Consider the following 23,453-nt stretch of genomic DNA (forward strand, 5'->3'; position numbering starts at 1 on the left):
AAAGTGGGCCAGGCAGTAGCGCAGTGGGAAAAGCACACATAGCACTAAGAGTACAAGGACCCATGCAAAGATCATGGTTCCAACCCCCGGCTCCCTACTTGCAGGGGTGTTACCTCATAAGAAGTGAACCAGGTCTGTGTGTGTTTTTCTCTCACCCTATCTGTCTCTTTCTCTTCTCTCTCTCAATTTCTCTGTCCTATCCAATAAGAAAGGGAAAAAATGGCCTCCAGGAGCAGTGGATTCATGTGCAGTCATTGAGCCCCAGCTATATGACCCTATACCCCTACCCCAACCCACCCCCAAAATGGAGTAAACAAAACTCTGAAGATTCCCTGCTGATTTAGATTATGTAGGAAAAAAATAATGTACAAATGGTAATATCTTAAGTATATTTGGCTAGACAACTCATTTGGATAGTTTGCTACTCTGTCATTTGTGTGATGCAGATTTGAGCCAGGGCCCCAACATATTGAAGGAAGTCTTGCTGCTCTTTAATTCTCTCTCTGACTTTTTGTCTCTATCCAAAAATAAATCCATACCTGTAAAGGATCTCAGAAAATATTAGTTTGGACATTCCTATGCCAAACTGATAGTGTTAGATAAAATAGCATAGTAATTCAAATAACTTTCCAGAAACATTTACACTCTAACCTCCACATGGCCATCTTTGATTTCAGAGAACACTTTAGTCTTTTTACTTTAGGATAGACAACAATAATTAGTATACAGAAGTTATATAATTCTACCTAGTCATTCCTCCCCTCACCTTAATACATGATAATACTGATGGCTTTATATTGCCTCACTATATTTTCCAGAACGCTATAATTTTGGAAACACATGGCATGTAAGATTCTTAAAAATAGGTTTGCTTACGTAGTAATATGCTACTAAGGTCTCTCTCTCTCTCTCTTTTGGTATCACTTTATTGTGGGGTTTATGGTTTACAGTACAGGAGTTGATGTGTCAACTCCCCATGATAGATGTCTCCTAAAGCATTCTCACCCCAAATTGAGGTGCATTTCCATCCTTAGGTATGACATCTTTTCATAGCTTGATAGCTTTTTTAAGTACTGGATAATATTTCATTGTCTGGAAGTAATACAACTTCCTTGTCAATTTATCTACTATACGTCATTTTCACTGTTCCCAAGATTGTAGGATTATGAATATATCTGCTATAAACATCCATGTGCAGGTTTTTGTGTGAACATGTTTTTAATCCCATGGGTAAATACCAGAAAGCATAACTTGCATTTCAGTTAGATACTGCCAAACTGTCTTCTGAAACAACTGGAACATTTTACATTCTTACCAGCCAGCAATGATTTCATGTCTTTATTTTTCTACATGCTTGCCTGCATTTCCTATTCCTCCTGTTGCTAATTTTGCTCACTCTCATAGCTAGGTAGTGATAACTCATTATTGTTTTTAATTTTCACTTCCCTGAATCTATGTGACGTGATATATATTTTGATAATCTTATTTGTCAGTTGCATATCTTTTTTGTCTAGACATCCTTTAAATTCTTCGGTCCATTATTTAAATAAGTTGTTTTCCTGGTACATTTTAAATTTTCTTCAAATGTTTTGACTATTCATCCTAAATTATCTTTTTCCAGATATTTTCTTTCAGTCTACGGTCTGTTTTCTTTTTTTTTTTATTATCTTTCATAGATTAGAAGTGTTTTTTTAAAATTGTAATAAAGTTTAAGTTAGCAATTATATATCCTATGGATCATGACATCAGTGTCATATGAGAAAAACAATTGTCCAGGGGACTGGGCAGTGGTGCACCCCACTGAGCCTACATGTTGCAATGTACAAGGACACTGATTCAAACCCTGGTTCCCACCTGCAAGGGGAAAGCTTCATAAGTGATGAAGCAGAGCAGCAGGTATGTCTTTCCTATTATTATCTGTCTGTCTGTCTGTCTGCCTGCCTGTCTGTCCATCTTCTCCTTTCTCAATTTCTTTCTATCTTTATCCAATAAATAAATAATAAAAAAAATCATAAGCAATTGTCATACTGAGGATTATATAGATTTTCTCATGCTATCTTGTAGGTGTCTTATAGTTTTGCATTCTACACTATGAAACCATTCTTCACTGTGATGCATCTTGAGTTAATTTTTGTGCAGAGTATATGGCCTGTCTCTAGTTTCATTTCTCTTATTATCTCTCTCTCTTTTTGCATGTGGATGTCCTCTTATTCCTGTACAGTTTGTAGGAAAGATTATCATGCTTCACTGTATTGCTTTTGCTCCTTTGTCAAAGATCAGTTGCCTATATTTGTGTGGATCTATTTCTGGAAACTCTGTTGTGCTCCACTGATCTATTTATCCATTGCTTCACCAATAGCATGTCTTCTTGATAGCTATAGCTTACAGTAAGCCTTGAAGTCAGAAAGTGTCATTTGTACAACTTTGTTCTGCTTCAATACTCTCTTGAATATCCTGGCTGTTTTGTGTCACCATACAGGCTTTAAAGTCAGTTCATTTTTTCAAGTTTTCAAAATAGCACATTGTGTTTCACAATAGAAAATAATATACATGGCTCCTCAATTTCCCTCACTGGTGACATGTAGATAACTTTAGCTTGCTTTATGGTGCTCAGCCATGTTGAACAAGACTTCAATCTTAAAACAAACAAATAAAAAAATTAAATAAGGCTCAGAGGTTCTGAATTTCGCATCAGTTCAAAAGTGAAAGTGTATCTTCCATTTAGCAGAGCATTTGGGCATAGGTTCCTTTTGAGGTAGTTTAGAGGCAAAGCCATGTCCTTTACAAACACATTTGCTCACAATTTCTTATATGCCACAAAATCAAATGATGCCACTTGATAGAACAAGCAATAAGCAGTGGTAATTTTCTGATGCCAGAAGCTTCAAAGGAGAGATATTTAGCTACTTTCTCTTTTTCTACTCTTCATTAACACACTCTTCCTCATTAAAATTGAAAAAAAAAATCCATTATTGTGTCCAGTCGACTATACACATCAAAAGACACATGAATATTTTAGATGTATATTTACCTAAATAAAAAACATACCAACTTAAAACAAAAAACATAACATCAAAGCTTACCATATAATCTAAAGTTTAGATCCCTTGAAAGTATTTTGAGAGGCGGAACCAAGATGGTGACTGGAATGTAGCAGCACCCTTGGGCTCTGACATCAACTGCTAGAAAGCCTTGAAATCCTGGCCTTCAGCAGGACAAGTAAGGAGGCATTCTAAAGATAGACCAGGGAGATGATTATAATTCAATTTGGGTTAAAAATTAGAGCAAAAAGAAAGGAAATTTCTTGATTATTTCTCTCAGCCCCTCTCTCCCCATAACCAGACCCCAGGGGGTAGGGAGCTGCTGCTAGCAGGTTCCCTGTTGAGCTCCTTTCTTTACCAAGATTCCTGGCCCACCGGGGTGCCATTAAATCCTGCTTCCAAATTTCTAGGCTATTTTTGTTGTTCCTCTGAGTAAGGGACTTAGACCCATTTGGAGTGACAATTAGCTAATCAAGCAAGACTCACCCAGACTGGGAAAGACTGCTTGAAAGTTGTTTTTTTTCTTCTTCATTCTCATTTGTTTTGTATTGTATTTTCTTTCTCAATCAGTTGTCTAGACTCAATGTGCATAGGCTAACTGGGAGCTGTCCAAGCTGCAGACCCACTGCTTGGACTTTTTATTCTGTTCTATTTTACAAATACTAATATATATATATATATATATATATATATATATATATATATATATATATATATGCATATCCCTTCCCTCCCCCTCAGGTAGACCAAAATTAACTCTTAGTATACTTTCCATTACTAGGCGACAAGAATTATCCCCCATTGTGAGAGAAACTTGTCTCACTTTTCATACCTCCTGTATACACTATCACCCTTCTCCCACCTCCAATCCAATTAAAAAAAATACAACTCTCCTTTTACTGCTTTTTTTTCTGTTTCCTTCTTTTACATTTTCTTTTCTCTCTTTTTTCCCCCTGTCTTCCTTTCTCCCTTCTACCTCCCTCTGCCTTCTGAATTCACTGATACTTATTTGTGAACTATTTCAGGGAAGAAGTCTGACTCAGAGCGGACTCTCTTTGTGTGTGTCTCTGCTCTACTTCCCCTTCCCCTCTTGCTACCCCTAGAATCTACAGTGGACAGTAGATTTGCATAATTGTCTATTCCTGCTATCCCTTTTTTCCTTTCTCTTTCTTTTTCATTTAGATTTGGTTGCTATTTTTCTAAAACTGGAGACATTGTGGGACTAACTGGTATTGGTTAAACTGCTTCATTCATTGCTTTAGTTACTATTGTAATTTCTGAGGGTAGTGATTGCATTTGTCATAAAGGTATTTAGTATAGTGTGGCTTGTACATAAAACAAAGAAACTGAGGAACAACAGAACATAAAAATAAAAAACACATAAAAAAATGGGTAGATCAAGAGCAAATAAAACTGCTAATACAATGAATGAAAAGAGCCTAGAAGAAACTACAAATCAGCCAGAAGTAAATATAGATAAGAAAAGCATGCAAGCAATAATAAATTTATTAATCACAGAAATGAAAACAACTTTGGAAGAAAGGAATGGCAGTATTAGGGAAACAAAGGATAAGACCCTCAAGGAAAATACTAACTACCTTGAGGCAATTAGAGAACTGAAAGCTGAAATAGCTGTAATGAAGAAAGCAGCCAAGGGAAGGGAAAGCAGACTAGCAGAAGCAGAAAACAGAATTGGCCAGACAGAGGATGACCTAGAGAAAACTAAGAAAAAGGTGAAAGAGCTCAAAAAGATATTGAGAGACACTGAAAACAACAACAGAGACATATGGGATGATCTCAAAAGAAGTAACATTCGTATAATTGGCCTGCCAGAGGAAGAAAGAGAGGAAGGGGAAGCAAGCATTCTAGAGGAAATTATAGAAGAAAACTTCCCAGACCTGAACAACAGAACGGACATTAAGATCCAAGAGACTCAGAGAGTCCCAAACAGAATCAACCCAGACCTGAAGACACCAAGACACATCAGAGTCACAATGAGAAGAAGTGAGGACAAAGAAAGGATCCTAAAGGCTGCAAGAGAAAAACAAAAAATCACATACAGGGGAAAACCTTTAAGACTATCAGCAGACTTCTCTACCCAAACTCTAAACACCAGAAGAGAATGGCAAGATATCTATCGAGCCCTGAATGAAAAAGGGTTTCAACCAAGGATAATATATCCTGCTAGACTTTCATTCAAACTAGATGGAGTCATCAAAACCTTCTTAGACAAACAACAGTTAAAGGAAGCAACTATCACCAAACCAGCCCTGAAAGAGGTTCTAAAAGACATCTTATAAACAAGAACATCACTATAATACTTGCAACATATCAAATAAAAACTTGTTGAACAATGGCACTAGAATACATTGAATCCATAATATCAATAAATGTCAATGGCTTAAACTCACCCATCAAAAGGCACAGAGTGGGAGGATGGATCAGAAAACATAACCCAACCATATGCTGCTTGCAAGAATCTCACTTGACTCAACAAGATAAACACAGACTTAAAGTGAAAGGATGGAAAACTATCATACAGGCTAATGGACCACAAAAAAAGGCAGGAAAAGCCATTCTCATCTCTGACACAATAGATTTTAAATTAAATAAAGTAATAAAAGATAGGCAAGGTCATTACATAATGATTAAAGGATCAATCAGCCAAGAAGATATAACAATTATTAACATCTATGCACCCAATGAGGGACCATCTAAATACAACAAACACCTTCTCAAAGAACTTCAAAAATACAACAATAGTAATACAATAATAGTGGGAGACTTTAACACCACACTCTCACACTTAGACAGATCAACAAAGCAGAGAATCAACAAAGAAACAAAAGATTTAAATGAAGAGATGGACCGACTAGACCTCTTGGACATTTTCAGAGCTCTTCACCCCCAAAAATTGGAATACACATTTATTTCAAATCCACACAACACATACTCAAGGATAGACCACATGTTAGGCCACAAAGAGGAGTATCAATAAATTCAAGAACATTGAAATCATCCCAAGAATCTTCTCAGACCACAGTGGAGTAAAACTAACATTTAACAACAAACAGAAAATTATTAAAAGTCAGAGAATCTGGAAACTAAACAACATACTGCTTAAGAACCACTGGGTCAGACAGACACTCAAGCAGGAAATATAAATGTTCCTGGAAACAAATGAAAATGAAGACACATGCTATCAAAATATTTGGGATTCCAAAGTTGAAAAACAAGATTAGAAAAGAAAACACAAGTCGAACCTGAAATGGAATTGGAGTATTACACCAAAGTAAAAGACTCTGGGGTGGGTGGGTGAGTGGGGAGAATACAGGTCCATGAAAGATGATGAATGACATAGTGGGGATTGTATTGTTAAATGGGAATCTGGGGAATGTTATGCATGTACAAACTATTGTATTTACTGTTGAATGTAAAACATTAATTCCCCAATAAAGAAATAAATTATTAAAAATAATAATAATAATAATATAAAATATTTGGGACATAGCTAAAGGAGTACTAAGAGGGAAACACATAGCCATACAATCACATATTAAACAACAAGAAAAAAACCCAAATAAACAACCTTACTGCACACCTTAAGGACTCAGAGGGACAAAGGAACCCTAAAGTAACCAGAAGGACAGAAATCATTAAAGTTAGAGCAGAAATAAACAACATCGAAAATAAGAGAACCATACAGAAGATCAATGAAGCCAAATGTTGGTTCTTTGAAAAATTAAACAAGATTGACAAACCCCTAGCCAGACTCACTAAACAAAAAAAGGAGAAGACTCAAGTTCATAGAATTGTAAACGATAGAGGAGATATCACAACTGATACCACAGAAATCCAGAAAATCATGTGAAACTTCTATGAAGAACTATACGCCACCAAGCTAGAAAATCTGGAAGAAATAGAAGAATTCCTAGAAGCATATGTCCTTCCAAAACTGAACCAAGAAGAACTACAAAACCTAAATGCACCAATCACAGACAAAGAAATCAAAACTGTTGTTAAGAATCTCCCCAACAACAAAAGTCCTGGACCAGATGGCTTCACAAATGAATTCTACAAAACCTTCAGGAAACATTTTATACCCATACTCCTAGAGCTTTTCCATAAGATCAAACAAACAGGGACACTCCCTTCCACTTTCTATGAAGCCAACATCACTCTGATACCAAAAGCAGATAGAGACACAACAAAAAAGGAAAACTACAGACCAATATCTCTGATAAACATAGATGCCAAAATATTAAACAAGATCTTGGCCAACCAGATACAGCAGTATATCAAAAAGATTGTTCATCACGACCAAGTGGGATTTATTCCAGAAATGCAAGGCTAGTTCAACATCCATAAGTCAATCAATGCCATTCACCACATAAATAAAAACAAAGCCAAAAACCACATGATTATCTCAATAGATGCAAAGAAAGCCTTTGACAAAATCCAACACCCATTCATGCACAAAACCCTACAAAAAATGGGAATAGATGGGATATTCCTAAAGATAGTAGAAACTGTATACAGCAAACCTACAGCCAATATTATACTCAATGAACAGAAGCTGAAAGAATTCCCCCTCAGATCGAGGACTAGACAGGGATGTCCATTATTACCATTACTCTTCAGCCCAGCATTGGAAGTTCTTGCCATAGCAATCAGGCAAGAGAAATAAATCAAAGGAATACAGATTGGAAGGGAAGAAGTGAAGCTCTTACTATTTGCAGATGATATGATAGTATACATAGAAAAACCTAAAGAATCCAGCAGAAAACTACTGGAAGTTATTAGGCAATATAGCAAGGTGTCAGGCTACAAAATCAATGTACAAAAATCAGTGGCATTTCTTTATGCAAACACCAAATCTGAAGAAGAAGACATCCAGAAATCACTCCCATTCACTGTTACAGCTAAATCAATAAAATACCTAGAAATAAAGCTGATCAAAGAAATGAAATACTTGTGTACTGAAAACTATGAGTCAGTATTCAAGGAAATAGAAACTGATACCAAGAAATGGAAAGACACCCCATGCTCATGGATTGGAAGAATAAATATCATCAAAATGAATATTCTCTCCAGGGCCATAAACAAATTTAACGTGATACCCATCAAAGTTCCATCAAGCTTCTTTTAAGAGAATAGAACAAAAATTACAATCATTTATCTGGAACCAGAAAACACCTAGTATTGCCAAAACCATCTTGAGGAAAAGAAACAGAAATGGAAGCATCACCGTGCCAGATTTCAAACTATATTATAAGGCTATCTTCATCAAAAGAGCATGGTACTAGAACAAAAATAGGCACACAGTCCAGTGGAACAGAACTGAAAGCCCAGAAGTAAGCCCCCACACCTATGGACATCTAATCTTGATAAGGGGGCCCAAAGTATTAAATGGAGGAAGGAGGCTCTCTTCAATAAATGGTGCTGGGAAAACTAGGTTGAAACATGCAGAAGAATGAAATTGAACCACTTTATCTCACCAGAAACAAAAATCAACTCCAAATGGATCAAGGACATGGATGTTACACCAGAAACTATCAAATACCTACAGAAATACATTGGTGGACCACTTTCCCACCTAAACCTCAAGGACATCTTTGATAAAACAAACCCAATTGCAAAGAAGACTAAAGCAGAAACAAACCAATGGGACTACATCAAATTGAAAAGCTTTTGCACAGCCAAAGAAACTATCACACAAAGATACCCCTCACAGAATGGGAGAAGATCTTCACATGCCATACATCAGACAAGAGACTAATCACCAAAATATATAAAGAGCTCAGCAAACTTACCACCAAAAAAGCAAATGACCCCATCCAAAAATGGGCAGAGTATATTAACAAAACATTCACTTCAGAGGAGATCCAAAAGGCTAACAAACACATGAAAAACTGTTCCAGGTCGCTGATTGTCAGAGAAATGCAAATAAAGACAACATTGAGATACCACCTCACCCCTGTGAGAATGGCATACATCAAAAAGGACAGCAGCAACAAATGCTGGAGAGGCTGTGGGTACAGAGGAACCCTTCTGCACTGCTGGTGGGAATGTAAACTGATCCAGCCTCTGTGGAGAGCAGTCTGGAGAACTCTTACAAGGCTAGATATAGACCTTCCATATGACCCAGTAATCCCTCTCCTATGGATATACCCCAAGGACTCCATAATACCCAAACAAAAAGAAATGTGTACATCTATGTCAATAGCATCACAATTAATAATAGCTAAAACCTAGATGCAATCCAGGAGCCCAACAACAGATGAGTGGCTGAGAAAGTTGTGGTATATACACAATAGAATACTACTCAGCTATGAAGAACAATGAACGCACCTTCTCTGACCCTACTTGGATGGAACTAGATGTAATTATGTTAAGTGAGCTAAGTCAGAAAGATAAAGATAAGTATGGGATGATCCCACTCATAAACCAAAGTTGAGAAACAATAACAGAAAGGGAAACTCAAAGCAGGATTTGACTGAATTTGGAGTGGGGCACCAAAGTAAAAACCCTGGCTTGAGGGTGAGGGTGGATGTTCAGCTTCATGAGGTGGTGGGGAGCAGGGAGGGAGGAGAGGGGGGTAGGATGGGACAATCTTTTAGTGGTGGGAATGTTTTTTATGTATACTCCTATTGATTTGTATTCATATAAATTAGTATTTAATTAATATGAGAGGGTAAAAATTGATTGAATGTCTCAAACATTTTATACTACAGACTGAGTCTTTTTAATACATAGGCTGAGTCTTTGATATGTTGACTCTCTTAAAAACTTAGATCAGGGAGAACAGAAGCAACCGGTGACACTGCTATATGCAAATAATGTCAAAGGACATAAATTATGGTGAGGGTGTGTATGATACAGCAAATCCTAACAAAGGAATATTTCAAAGTTAACCTGATTGTCAAATAATGTGATTATAGCAATAACTACCTACTGTCTTCTTAAACCCTAAGGCAGCAGGAACCTCCAGCTTCATCTTTAGAGCCTATATTTCCTCCATTCCTGGAACCTTTAGAATGGGGCTCACTTTCCTGTATGCTTCTGTCAATTACCAAATAATATTGCATCTGTCGATCCTAACCTAATCAATGCAAGGAGTACCACCTCAGCATGCTTCACTTCAGACTGTGTACAGAGACGTCAGGCTTGAAATGTCAACCCTTCAGCCTCATTACTCGGGTGAGACATTTCCTTTCATAGTATTATCAAATTCCATTCCAGGAAGTTTATTTCCTAACATAATCCCAAAACCTAGATATAGACCAGGTGCCATAAGATAGAGCATATGTTCACATGTATTCATAAATTAGGGCAAAATACATACCTGAAAGCAAAAATACACAATAGTCTGTAGTAAGTCAGTAAAAAGTTCATAATGAAATAGTGTCTACTTAGACTTAGATACCGCCCTCACCTACTTCCTATTACAATTCTCTCACTCCAAAGCTAACCTCATCAAAGCAAGGACTACAAAAGCTGAAGACCCTAGTCAGGGAGTCCTGAGATTCCCAAACCAACATGATGGGCCCAGACCTCAAATAAATCCCTCTCTATATTGTTATTGGTCATTCCTATAGGAACAACACAATAGACCCCTTTGTGGGCCCCACATAGGACCTTGCCCCAAACTTGGATCAACAACAGTAGAGAATGTTCCATCCTCTGAAGGGAGGCTGGACAATATACTCTATGCTACACCTGAGGAAGATGGGTCCTGATATTGGGGCAACCTGCAATGTTCCTGCTTATGACCACAGAATGTGAGGTCAGATCTACAGGGATGCAGAGGTCACATAGGCTCCTAAGATAAATATGGGCCCCAGATTATATCAAATCAATGAGGTTTACAGTCAACAATATTTATACACCTTTCCCATATTTGGGAGCTACTCTCTTCCCTGATCCAGTTTTCTGGTCGTTCGGCCAGCCATGACATCACCTCCCCAGACAATAATTACGACCTACCTGCATATCAGATTTCAGGCTCAGGCAAAAAACAAACAAACAAACAAACAAACAAAACTAGTATAGCCACAGGCCCTTTGGAATATAACTAAAATATGCCTACTAACTATCTATAAAATGGAGGACCCCCCAACTCTTCATCTGCACTATTCCAGCCTTTAGGTCCATGATTGGTCAACAATTTGTTTGGCTTTGTATGTTAACTCTCTTTTTAGCCACCAGGTTATAGATGCTAGCATGATGCTGACCAGACTTCCTTGGCAGACAACCCACCAATGTGTCCTGGAGCTCCAGTTCCCCAGAGCCCTTCCCCACTAGGGAAAGAGAAAGACAGACTGGGAGTATGGATCGACCTGTCAACGCCCTTGTTCAGCAGGGAAGCAATTAGAGAAGCCGGACATTCCACCTTCTGCATCCCACAATGACCTTGGGTCCATACTCTCAGAGGGTTAAAGAATAGGAAAGCTATCAGGAGAGGGAATCGGACACAGAGTTCTGGTGGTGGGAATTGTGTGAAGTTATACCCCTCTCATCCTATGGTTTAGCCAATGTTTTCTTTTTATTAATAAAAAATTAAATAAAAAATGAAAATTATTTGCTTATAAACTCAATAACTGTGTCTCCTTTTGTGCACAAGAATCTCATTCCCTTATTATTATTTTTTAAATTTCCCCCCGTTTGTTGCCCTTGTTGTTTATTGTTGTTGTTGTTATTGTTGTTGTTATTGCTGCTGTTGTTGGGTAAGACAGAGAGAAATCGAGAGAGGAGGGGAAGATAGAGAAGGGGAGAGATAGACACTAGCAGATCTGCTTCACCACCTGTGAAATGAACCCCATGTAGGTAGGGAGCCCGGGGTTCGAACCGGCATCCTTAAGCGCCACCTGCGCTTAACCCGCTGCACTATGCCTGGCTTCTGATTATTATTATTATTATTGCAGGAAAAGAGAGTACAGAAAAATGCATACCTATTTTACTCTGCTGTCCCTCATAGCCACCTTCATATTCTTCTTTTCCCTTCCCCAGGACCTTTATTTTCTCTAAACTTCTTAGCCTCGGAAGTCATGTGGCTGAGATATTCAGATATTCCGAGTCTGTGCATATGTAGTGTAAAGTGAACCAGCTGCCAGATACAGAAGAAAGGTGCACACTATTGCATAGGATTTTGTAAGAAATGGTAGATTTTTAGTGCAGTTCAGCATGAGATTTTAAGTAGGAGCAGTGCTCAGATATGATACTTCCCCTTGTCTCAGAAAGTATTTTATACTGGTAGAAAGTGGGCCTAGAAATAGGTTTTGCCTATTTGTTGCAAAAACAGCCACTGTGTTTTAGATAAACATCAAGTCATGTGGTATTCTGGATGATAATTTCTCTGCTGTAACGAAAAGATCTTGATCTCTGTTGTTTAACTGAAGATAAAAGACAAACAGCATGGAGAAGGGATGTGAGTCTCTATTCTTCCTGTGGAAATTCAGTTTCAATATACTTCTTTTTTTTTTTTTTTAATTTTTTATTTAAGAAAGGATTAGTGAACAAAAGCATAAGGTAGGAGGGGTACAACTCCACACAATTCCCACCACCCAATCCCCATAACCCACCCCCTCCCATGATAGCCTTCCCATTCTCTAGCCCTCTGGGAGCATGGACCCAGGGTCGTTGAGGGTTGCAGAAGGTAGAGGGTCTGGCTTCTGTAATTGCTTCCCCGCTGAACATGGGCGTTGACTGGTCAGTCCATACTCCCAGTCTGCCTCTCTCTTTCCCTAGTAAGGTGTGTCTCTGGGGAAGCTGAGCTCCAGGACACATTGGTGGGGTCTTCAATCCAGGGAAGCCTATCCAGCATCCTGGTGGCATCTGGAACCTGGTGATTGAAAAGAGAGTTAACATACAAAGCCAAACAATTTGTTGAGCAATCATGGATCCCAAGCTTGGAATAGTGGAGAGGAAGTGTTAGGGAGGTACTCACTGCAAACTCTAGTGTAATCCTGCTTTCAGGTATATATTTTGCAGTAGTTTATGGATACGTGTGCACATACGCTCTCTCTCACAGAAACTGGTGTATGTCTAGGTTATGGGACTTTGTTAGAAAGTGAACTACCTGAGATGAAATTAGAGTGTACTATAAAAGGAAAGGTCTCACCCGAGTAATGAAGCTGAAGGGTTGTCATTCCACACGTGAAGTCTCTGGATACACTCTGAGGTGAAGCATGTTGAGATGGCAATCGTTGCTTTGGTTAGGTTGTGGTCGGCGGATGCAATATTATTTGGTTTGGATTGGGAGATGCATACGGGAAAGTGAGCCCTATCCAAGGGTGCCAGGACTGGGGGAAGTAGGGGCTCTATAGTGAAGATGTGAGGTTCCTGCTGTCTTAGGGTTCAAAAAGACAATCAATAGTTAATATTATCATCACATTATTTGTTAATTGGGTTAACTTTGAAAAGTCCCTTTGTTATGGTTTGCTGTACAGTACCCAGTATCTTGTATATAGCTGTGCTATTGGAAGCTTCTAATCTACTTGGTCTAGGCTTTTGAGAGAGTCCGCATATCAAATACGTAGCCTATCTATTAAAAAGATTCAGTTTGTCTTTTGAGAACCTTTGAGACATACAATTGATTTCCCCCTCTCATATTAATTAACTACTGATTTATATGTCTACATTTTGCTAGGAGTGTACATAAACACCATTCCCATCACCAAAGGACCGTGACCCATCCCTCCCACCCACTCCCACCCCCCACTGGCCCAGGAAGCTACATGTCTACCCCTCACCACTGGGTTTTTACTTTGGTGCCCTACTTACAATTTGATCAGGTCCTGCTTTTAGTTTCCCTTTCAGATCTTCTAAGTCAGCTTCTGTTGATGAGTGGGATCATCCCATACTCATCTTTAACTTTCTGACTTAGTTCACTTAACATAATTCCTTCTAGCTCTGTCCAAGATGGGTCAGAGAAGGTGGGTTCATTGTTCTTGATAGCTGCATAGTATTCCATTGTGTATATATACCACAGCTTTCTCAGCCATTCATCTGTTGTTGGGCACCTGGGTTGCTTCCAGGTTTTAGCTATTATGAATTGTGCTGCTATGAACATAGGAGTACACACCTCTTTTTGGTTGGGTGTTATGGAGTCCTTGGGGTATAACCCCAGGAGAGGAATTATTGGGTCATATGGAAGGTCTATGTCTAGCCTTCTTAGAGTTTTCCAGACTGCTCTCCACAGAGGCTGTACCAATTTACATTCCCACCAGCAATGTAAAAGGGTTCCTCTGTCCCCACATCCTCTCCAGCATTTGTTGCTGCTGTCCTTTTTGATGTATGTCATTTTTACAGGAGTGAGGTGGTATCTTAGTGTTGTCTTAATTTGCATTTCTCTGACAATCAGTGACCTGGAGCAGTTTTTCATATGTTTGTTAGCCTTTTGGATCTCCTCTGTAGTGAATGTTTTGTTCATATCCTCTGCCCATTTTTGGATGGGGTCATTTGCTTTTTTGCGGCTAAGTTTGCTGAGCTCTTTATATATTTTGGTGATTAGTTTCTTGTCTGATGTCTGGCATGTGAAGATCTTCTCCCATTCTGTGAGGGGTCTCTGTTTGTTTAATAGTTTCTTTGGATGTGCAGAAGCTTTTCAATTTGATGTAGTCCCATTGGTTTGTTTCTGCTTTGGTCTTCCTTGCAATTGGGTTTGATTCATCAAAGATGTCCTTGAGGTGTAGATGGGAAAGTGTTTTACCAATGTTTTCCTCTAAGTATTTGATTGTTTCTGGTCTGACATCTAGGTCTTTGATCCATTTGGAGTTGATTTTTGTTTCTGGTGAGATAAAGTGGTTCAATTTCATTCTTCTGCATGTTTCAACCCAGTTTTCCCAGCACCATTTATTGAAGAGAGCCTCCTTCTTCCATTTAATCCTTTGGGCCCCCTTATCAAAGATTAGATGCCCATAGGTGTTGGGATTTACTTCTGGGCTTTCAATTCTGTTCCACTGGTCTGTGTGCCTATTTTTGTTCCAGTACCATGCTGTTTTGATGATGATGGCTTTATAATATAGTTTAAGGTCTGGGAGTGTGATGCCTCCATTTCTGTTTCTTTTCCTTAGGATGGTTTTGGCAATTCTAGGTGTTTCAATATACTTCTAAAAGCAGTGTACAGGCAAGAAAGGGTTAACTTCACAAGATGGAGACAACCTCTCCCCCTATTCTTAGCACAGATGGAATTTACTGATAAAAGTGAGCAACTTGACCTTTGGCCAGCTGTCCATGAATTCGCTATCTCACCAGACAAACCCCTCTGATAAACAAAGCAAAGTGTGCTCTCATCAAGAAAAAAAAATTCTGCCACTATTGTTCTGCATTGAGGGCAAGGTCCTATATAGACCCAAACAAGGGTTTGCGTTATTCTTCCTGATGGAGTTGACCAGTGATGGTGGAGAGAGGGATTTGTCAGATGTCTAGGCCCATCATATCTATGTAGGAATCCAAAGATTCCAGGACTTGGACCCCGGGAGATGAGATGGCCCGGTAGTGACCAAAAGGGCCATCATTAAAGTATTCCAGTCTTTTGCCCTTATCCAGCTTTTGTAGTCCTTACTTTATCTGACAAGGTTATCCTTAGAGTTATTGAGGGAAGTGAAATAGGAACTAGATGAGGAGCATGTCTAGGTCTAAGTAGAATATACTTGATTAAGTACTTTATAGTCTTTTTTCTTGGTCTTTCTACCTGCTTGCTGAACTTATTAAATTACTGCAGACTATTGTACACTTTTATTTTAAGGCATATGCTGTTCCCCAAATTATGGATACATGTGCACCTGTGCCCTATCTCATGGGCTCTTGTCTATGTCAATATACTCCGCCATTTGAGGAAGACAGGTCCTGAAATGAGTGAAGCCTAGAATGTTCCTAGCTGTGACCATGAAGTGAGAGCTCAGGCCAATAGGCATGCAGAGATTACACGGGCTCCTCTGCTAAATGTGAATAGACATGGGTTGTAGGACAGATCAATGGGATTTACAGTTAACGGTATTTATATACTTTGCCAATATTTGGGAGCTTCTCTTTGCCCTGATCTGGCTTTCTAGTACTATTTTCAACTCTGACACCATCTTCCCAGACAATAAATATTCTTAGACCACATGTATGTTAGCTATAGGGCTCAGGCAAAAATTAGTAAAGTCATAGGCCCCTTAGAATATACCTAAAATAGACTTCCTAGCTTCCTCTAACATGAAGACCCCAAATTTCATCTGCTATACTCTTGCCTTTAAGTTTCTGCTTATTAAATAATTTATTCTGCTTTACATCTTAATGTTTTTTCAGCCACCAAGTTGCAGATGCTACCATGACGCCAACCTGATTTCCCTGGGCAGATGATCTCACCAATGTGTCCTGGAACCCTACCTCCCCAGAGCCCCATTCCACTAGGGAAAGATAGAAACAGGCTGGGAGTATGAATCAACCCGTCAGTGCCTGTGTCTAAAAGAGAATCAGTTATGTAAGGCAGACATCCCACCTTTTTCTCCTCATAAAGACCTTTGGTCAATACTCCAGAAGGATAAAGAATAGGAAAGCTTCTAGTAAAGCAAGGGGATATGGAACTCTGGTGTTGAAAATTGAGTTGTATGATCCTCTTATCCTACAATCTTGTCAATCATTACTAAATCACTAATAAAAAGAAAAGAAAAAAAAACTGTTAAGCTTGTTGCTATGAGTTACTATGGGAAAACTGATATATAATATTAGAATATAAGAGTAAGTGCCACTGTGCTCAGGACTTGGTCTTATGGGTACCAGCCTGCTGAGTCAGCAATGCTTCCATTAAATAAATGCTGCTCCTAACATATTGCCTTGGTGTGTCCCTTCTCTGTGCCTGAGACCCCAACAACAGTCTGAATTAGTATGTTTTGCCCAAGAGATGCAAAGACATTTATTAAACTAAAACTGTTTATATTAATCCGATACAAATAATCAATGTTATTGGCACAGTATTCACTTTATTTTAATTTCCTGATTATTCTATTGAGGGTTAGTAGTTCATAGTACTAATGTTGATTGATACATGAGTATAATTTCTCACTTCTAGGTGTCTACAGAAAACTCTTACTTCCAACAGACATTTTCTTAAACCAGCTAATCAATATCAGGTCACCTCATGTCTCTAGGACTATGTTAGTTCACCCTGCCCCTTTGGGATCAAATTTTCACATATAGCAGACATCTTATTTTTAACTAACTTTTTAAAAAATATTTTTCCCTTATCACTCTCTCTGCTATTCATGTTCAGCCCCTGACAAGCCCAGTGAATATGGGTTGACTTCCTTTGCACCTTGACAATATTAAATCTGCTAAATTTCATGATTTGGGGTATAGTTCACTTTTTTAATATGCTAATATTATACCATTTCTTCTTTATGTTTTGAAAGCTCTCATTCATTTGTATACTCACTGGTGCATATAACAGGCACTCGACACTAAAACAGACTTTCTCAAGGAGGTCCAATGGCACAGAAAGCAGTTATAAATAGCAGCATACCATAAGTGATTGTAACTCAGAAGAGAAATTTACTTTTAACCTGAAAATTCATTCAAAGGGTTAATTATTCTGGTATACTGTAGACTGTCTTTTTTTTTTTTTTTCTAGAGAAGTCTTAATGATTATGTGATTTACTCTTCAGCACTGTGTCATTGCACTTGCTGAAACTACTTCAGTGTAGCAGTTAAGTAGATCGTTAGATTAACCTTGCTATTCCCACAGAGATACATAACTTGACAAGCTGAAAACTTCCCAATTCTATCTGCTACATCTATGGCAATAAATGGATAGATCTAGTAAATACAGAATCTTCCACATCTGGATTCTCTTTCCAGGGATCTTTTCATATTGAGTTCTCCTTGGATGGTAAAATATGCTATTTTACTTCTCATCAAATACTGTCTTAAAAACATAAATTAATGGGTGGAGGTAGATAGCATAATGGTTATGCAAACAAACTGTCATGCCTGAGGCCCCGATGTCAATGTCCCAGGTTCAGTCTCCTGCACCACCATAAGCCAGAGCTGACCAGTGCTCTGGTAAAACAAACAAACCTATAAATGAATTAGTTTAAACTTCTTCACTGCTACTATGATGCCAACCTGACTTCCCTGGGCAGACAACCTCACCAATGTGTCCTGGAACCTCACCTCTCCAGAGCCCTTCCCCACTAGGGAAAGATAGAGACAGGCTAGGAGTATGGATCCATATACCAACACCTATGTTCAGTGGAGAAGCAATTACAGAAGCCAGAACTTCCACCTTCTGCACAGACTAAATCTGGGCCCATACTCCTGGAGGGATTAAGAATAGGAAAGCTCCCATGGAGGGGATGGGATACAGAACTTTGGTTGTGGGAATTATGTGGAACTGTACCCCTATTATCAATGGTCTTGTAGACCATTATTAAATCAACAACAGTAATAATAATAATCTAAATTAATTAGCTTAAACCTCTTCACAAAACATCTTATATTTAAAAAACAATTTTATTTCAAATGTTTTTCTTCATAGTGAAAAAATACTATCTGTACATAGAGTCACTATTAAATAAGAAAGTAAAAAAACTGCTTCATGATGATATTAGTCTGGAAATAATAAGATGAATTTGTCAGGACACTATAAAGCCAGAGAATTTAGTCAGACTGGGGGAAGGGGGAAAAGTTAAAAGGTTTTTTTTTTTTTCCTTTCTACCACTGAGAATTAGAAGGCAGTAAGAAATAATTATCTTGATAACTTACATCATTTGATTCTAACATACTGAAATTTCCACTGACAAGGAAGGTAGTAACCAATTGTGATAATATTCGAACACCTCCATAGCTAAGCATTGATACAAAAGTCTCTGAGGGGAGTCGGGCTGTAGCGCAGCGGGTTAAGCGCAGGTGGCGCAAAGCACAAGGACCGGCATAAGGATCCCGGTTTGAACCCCGGCTCCCCACCTGCAGGGGAGTCGCTTCACAGGCGGTGAAGCAGGTCTGCAGGTGTCTATCTTTCTCTCCTCCTCTCTGTCTTCCCCTCCTCTCTCCATTTCTCTCTGTCCTATCCAACAACGACAACAACAATAATAACTACAACAATAAAACAAGGGCAACAAAAGGGAATAAATAAATAAATACTTAAAAAAAATGTCTCTGAAAAGAAACATCTATACCTGTAACTTAGCATTCAATAATAGTGTAAAAACCTGGTTAGTATAAGTAAAAAAAGAAGAGTTTACATCTATTAATTTAGTTAAAGGTCTGTCAGCAGTTTTTATTTATTGTTTCTTTTAGTTTGATTTTTACATAGTTATGAAAAAATGAATTAAAAAATTGAATAGTTTTCTACATAAAATTATAAAGAAATGTATATAGTTATGAATGTAGGTCCTCTAAGTCACTAGTATGAAAATAATTAAAATTAAAATGCATGATAGAAAAAGAATTGAAAAGTAAAACAGGACAAGAAGCTCTCTTATTACTTAATTTAATACCGGTTAAGACAACATGTTCTCTAGATAAATATAATAAATGACTGAGTTCTATGAAACTCGAGTAACTGATTACTAAGAATTAGATTTAATCACGTTTTTATAAAAAGGTAAAGAAATCTTTACATACCAAATGTGCCTGGAAATATTTCTAAAACATGGTTTCAGAAGTTAATATAAAGACTAGCAGACAGAGGTCTTAAAAACATAAAAGAGAAGAAAATTTGACATAATTATAACTGAAATCAGAGTGAAATTTGCTAGGCCATAGTGACATTTTTTAGTTTATAAGTGGTATTGAATTTCAGTTATTTAAAATATGTAGATAAGTAGGAATAGCAAGTTAAATATCATTCTATCTACATATTTGAAAAGTGAAAAAGGATTTTGGATGTTACTCTAACTTTTATTTTTAAAATAAAGTAAAATTTATATTTTCTAGTGAAAGTTAAAATAATCTGCTTAAAGTTAGTGGGCATAGTTACTAATAGAAATATGGGGGGAGTGGTCCAGGAGGTGGCGCAGAGAAAAAGCTTTGGACTTTCAAGCAGGAGGTCCTGAGTTCGATCCCCAGCAACACATGTGCCAGGGTGATGTCTGGTTCTTTCTCTCTCCTCCTCTTTCTCATTAATAAATAAATAGAATATTAAAAAAAGAAATATGGGGGATTTATATATGTATATATTTAAATTCCTTTATTTTATTGTCATTTTGTTGTTTGCACCCTGAAAAAAAATCATTGAATGTTAGTTTTAATGAAATCATTTGCTAGTAGGCAGTAAGTTTTAAAAATATCACTTAAAGTACAAAACCTATGAAAATACTCAAAATCAGTCAAACATGGAAATGTCAAGTACCTAGGATTATTTTTGTCTTTGACACAATAGCTTCAAGGTCTAAGAAAAAATAACTACACAGCTTACCTGAGCAGAACTCACTAGACTAAAAAATCACTTGACTTCTATTGAGGTCTTCCTATGGAGTTCTAGTAAGCCCATCTGCAAGTCTTTTGGTTTCCCTGAGCTCTTTTCTTGCTTTCTGTATAAACTGCTGACTTATGTATAAACCGATGAAAATGGTCCACCATTTATAGTTTGTGCTATAAATTCCTGCAAGAATTTTTATCACATAACTAATTGGTAGTCAAGAAATTTTTCTATAAAGTAGCAGCACTTTGGTTGCAAGTTGCTTCCAATTAGTAATGCTATTGGCAGTTTTACTGACTGACAGAGAACAATGGTTTGCCCCCAAGTGTGGTTTTCTATTTAATTTTATTTCGCTATTAGGATTATTGCTGGAGCTCAGTTTCTGCAAGAAGACTCTACCACTCCTGATGAACCCCCCCCCCCATTTTGATAGCGTGTGAGAAACAGAGAAATAGAGAAGGGAATGGGGCAGGCTACTACACATTCAGTTAAGTGTATACACTACTTTGAGCTAGGATCAAGGGCCAAGTTTCTAAGGTTAGTGGCCCAGGCTCCTCACCTGCAGGGGGGAAACATCCTGAGTGGTGAAGCAGGTCTTCAGGTGTCTCTCTTTCTCTCCCTTTCTCTTTCCACTCTCCTCTTTCAACTTCTATCTGTCCTATATAATGAAAATAGTAAGAAAAAGAAAAAACAAATGGCCACCTGGAACAGTGGCTTCGTAGTGCTGGCAGGGGCTGGGTAGAGGCTTAGCGGTGGCACACCTGGTTAAGCACACATAATACATAGTGCTGGCACTGAGCCCCAATGATGACACTGGTGGTGATAATAAAAACAAACAAAAATATATAAATATAATTAACTGTTTACTAAATCGGAGAAATAGAGAGGAGACACCTGGAGCACTGCACTACTCTTGAAGCATCCTGTCTGCAGGTAGGGCTTAGGGACTTGAACCCAGGTCCTTGAGCATAGGGACATGTGCACACTATTGGTTGCATCTACACACTGTTGGAATCCTATAGTATTTTTAAACATACTGTATTAGAAGAGAAAGACTGTGGTCTGGGAGGTGGAGCAGTGGTAAAGCTTTGGACTCTCAATCATGAGGTTTCAAGTTCGATCCCCGGCAGTACATGTGCCAGAGTAATGTCTGGTTCTTTCTCTCTCCTCCTATCTTTCTCATAATAAATAAAATCTTAGAAAAAAAAGAGAAAGACTTTGGAGCTGTAAAAGACACAAAGTTAATTTCACCATTCCTACTGAATTTTTGAGCATCTATCTTAAAATATATGATGATACGAAAAGAACAAATAACCATGTAGAAGATTTTCAACACAATTCAGAACTCAGTTATTAATCTGTTTACTGGTACTGAGAGACATAAATATATCAGGAATCATGTAACTACTTTTGTTTGTTTTTTTTTTCCTGAAAGGGGATGCAGGTTAAAGGGTTCTTTTGCCTCTAAACTTTAATATTGTTTCATACATTGATAAAGGTAGTATTATATAGCCAGATACTATATCTAAATTAGCTAAGGGATTGATAATGAATACTACCAAAACTTTACTAATGCTGTAAGACTATTAGCCATTTCTTTTACATTTTTTATTAACTTTATTTATGTATTGGATAGAGACAACCAGAAATTAAGAGGAAAGGGGAGATAGAGAGTGAGAGAGACAGAGAGACACCTGCTTCACTGCTTCACTGCTCTTGAAGCCTTCCTCCTGCAAGTAGGGACTAGAGGTTTGAACCTGGGTCCTTGCGCATTGCAACCTGTGCACTCAGCCAGGTGCGCCACCATCAGGCCCCAATCCCGACTATTAGAAATTTCTAAGCACCTCTTATATTTGTGGTAGCTTGCTAGACTTTTGGTTTTGATGGGTGGGAGTGTTGACTGTGCACACTGAAAGATCTGCAAAGTGCTAGGGTATCATCTTCCAGCACAGCATGCTAACTGGTTTCATACTGCCATTTCACACTTGCAAACAGTTTTATTGCCATAGTTTCTATCAAATCAATACATGTACTTGTTAAAACACACTATTTTAAGACTCACTGTGCTTACTTACTACTGTCAATCACTTATTTTACCTTTTAAAGCAAAACTGTCTTTTGTCTAATTAGGCAGCAAACATTTTGATAAGTCACATCAGATGTGCTGTTAAAAACTCTCAGGGTTTTTTTCTTTGCATGCATTGTAATACTCTAAATAGCCTTTAACAAAGAGACTACACAGTGTGGAGACATATCCTCAGTCTTCATTTAGAATTTTCATTTTAATAAGCTCCCATGAGCTACTATTACTCTAAGATTAAATTTTGCTAATCTCTGACCTTAACTTTCATCTTTACAAAATACTATAGGTTTCCACTAATTAAAGACATTGATGCAAATATTTAAATAGCTACACACACACACACACACACACACACACACACACACACGAGCATGAGGACCTGGATCTGATCACTGGCACCACACAAGAGCAACACAGACAAAAGAAATAGAACACCATGAACAATAGATCTGTGTTTTGACCTCTCTTCACTTCCTCTCCCATAAAAAATAAAGTAAAATAAGAATACAAGAATTGATTGCAGCCAGTTAAGCCGACCGTGTTGCACTCCCCATGGAGCCCGGTGTGTAGTGACTGCAAACAGCAGCCTCCTGGGTGGTGTATGCAGCCTGTTGCTTGTACAGGCTGCCCTAAGGGACCCTGGAGACAGCCCTTCCGACTCTGAGTTTGTTTTATGACTGACCTCCTGCTCTCCCTAACCTTAGGCTCCAGACAGGGATGCAAGGTGCTTTTGGGAACCATGGTCAGAGTTCACATTGGCCAGGACATCATGTCCATCTGCACCAAGCTGCAGAACAAAAGGCATGTGATTGAGGCCCTGTGCAAATTCCCTGGACAGCAGAAGATCCACATCTCCCAAGAAGTGGGGCTTCACCAAGTTTAACGCAGATGAATTTGAAGACATGCTGGCTGAAAAGCGCCTCAT

At 38.2% G+C, this 23,453-nt stretch overlaps 1 non-coding gene across 1 annotated transcript; it reads left to right on the forward strand.

Annotated features, from left to right (window-relative positions):
* The first annotated feature begins 23,045 nt into the window (after positions 1-23,045).
* LOC132534525 (small nucleolar RNA SNORA70) lies at positions 23,046-23,179 on the forward strand. The gene has a single exon (XR_009546228.1). It is a non-coding gene; the product is annotated as a small nucleolar RNA SNORA70 (small nucleolar RNA).
* The last annotated feature ends 274 nt before the right edge of the window (positions 23,180-23,453 follow it).

Source organism: Erinaceus europaeus, chromosome 18, assembly GCF_950295315.1.
Source record: "Erinaceus europaeus chromosome 18, mEriEur2.1, whole genome shotgun sequence".
Classification (NCBI taxonomy): Eukaryota; Metazoa; Chordata; class Mammalia; order Eulipotyphla; family Erinaceidae; genus Erinaceus; species Erinaceus europaeus.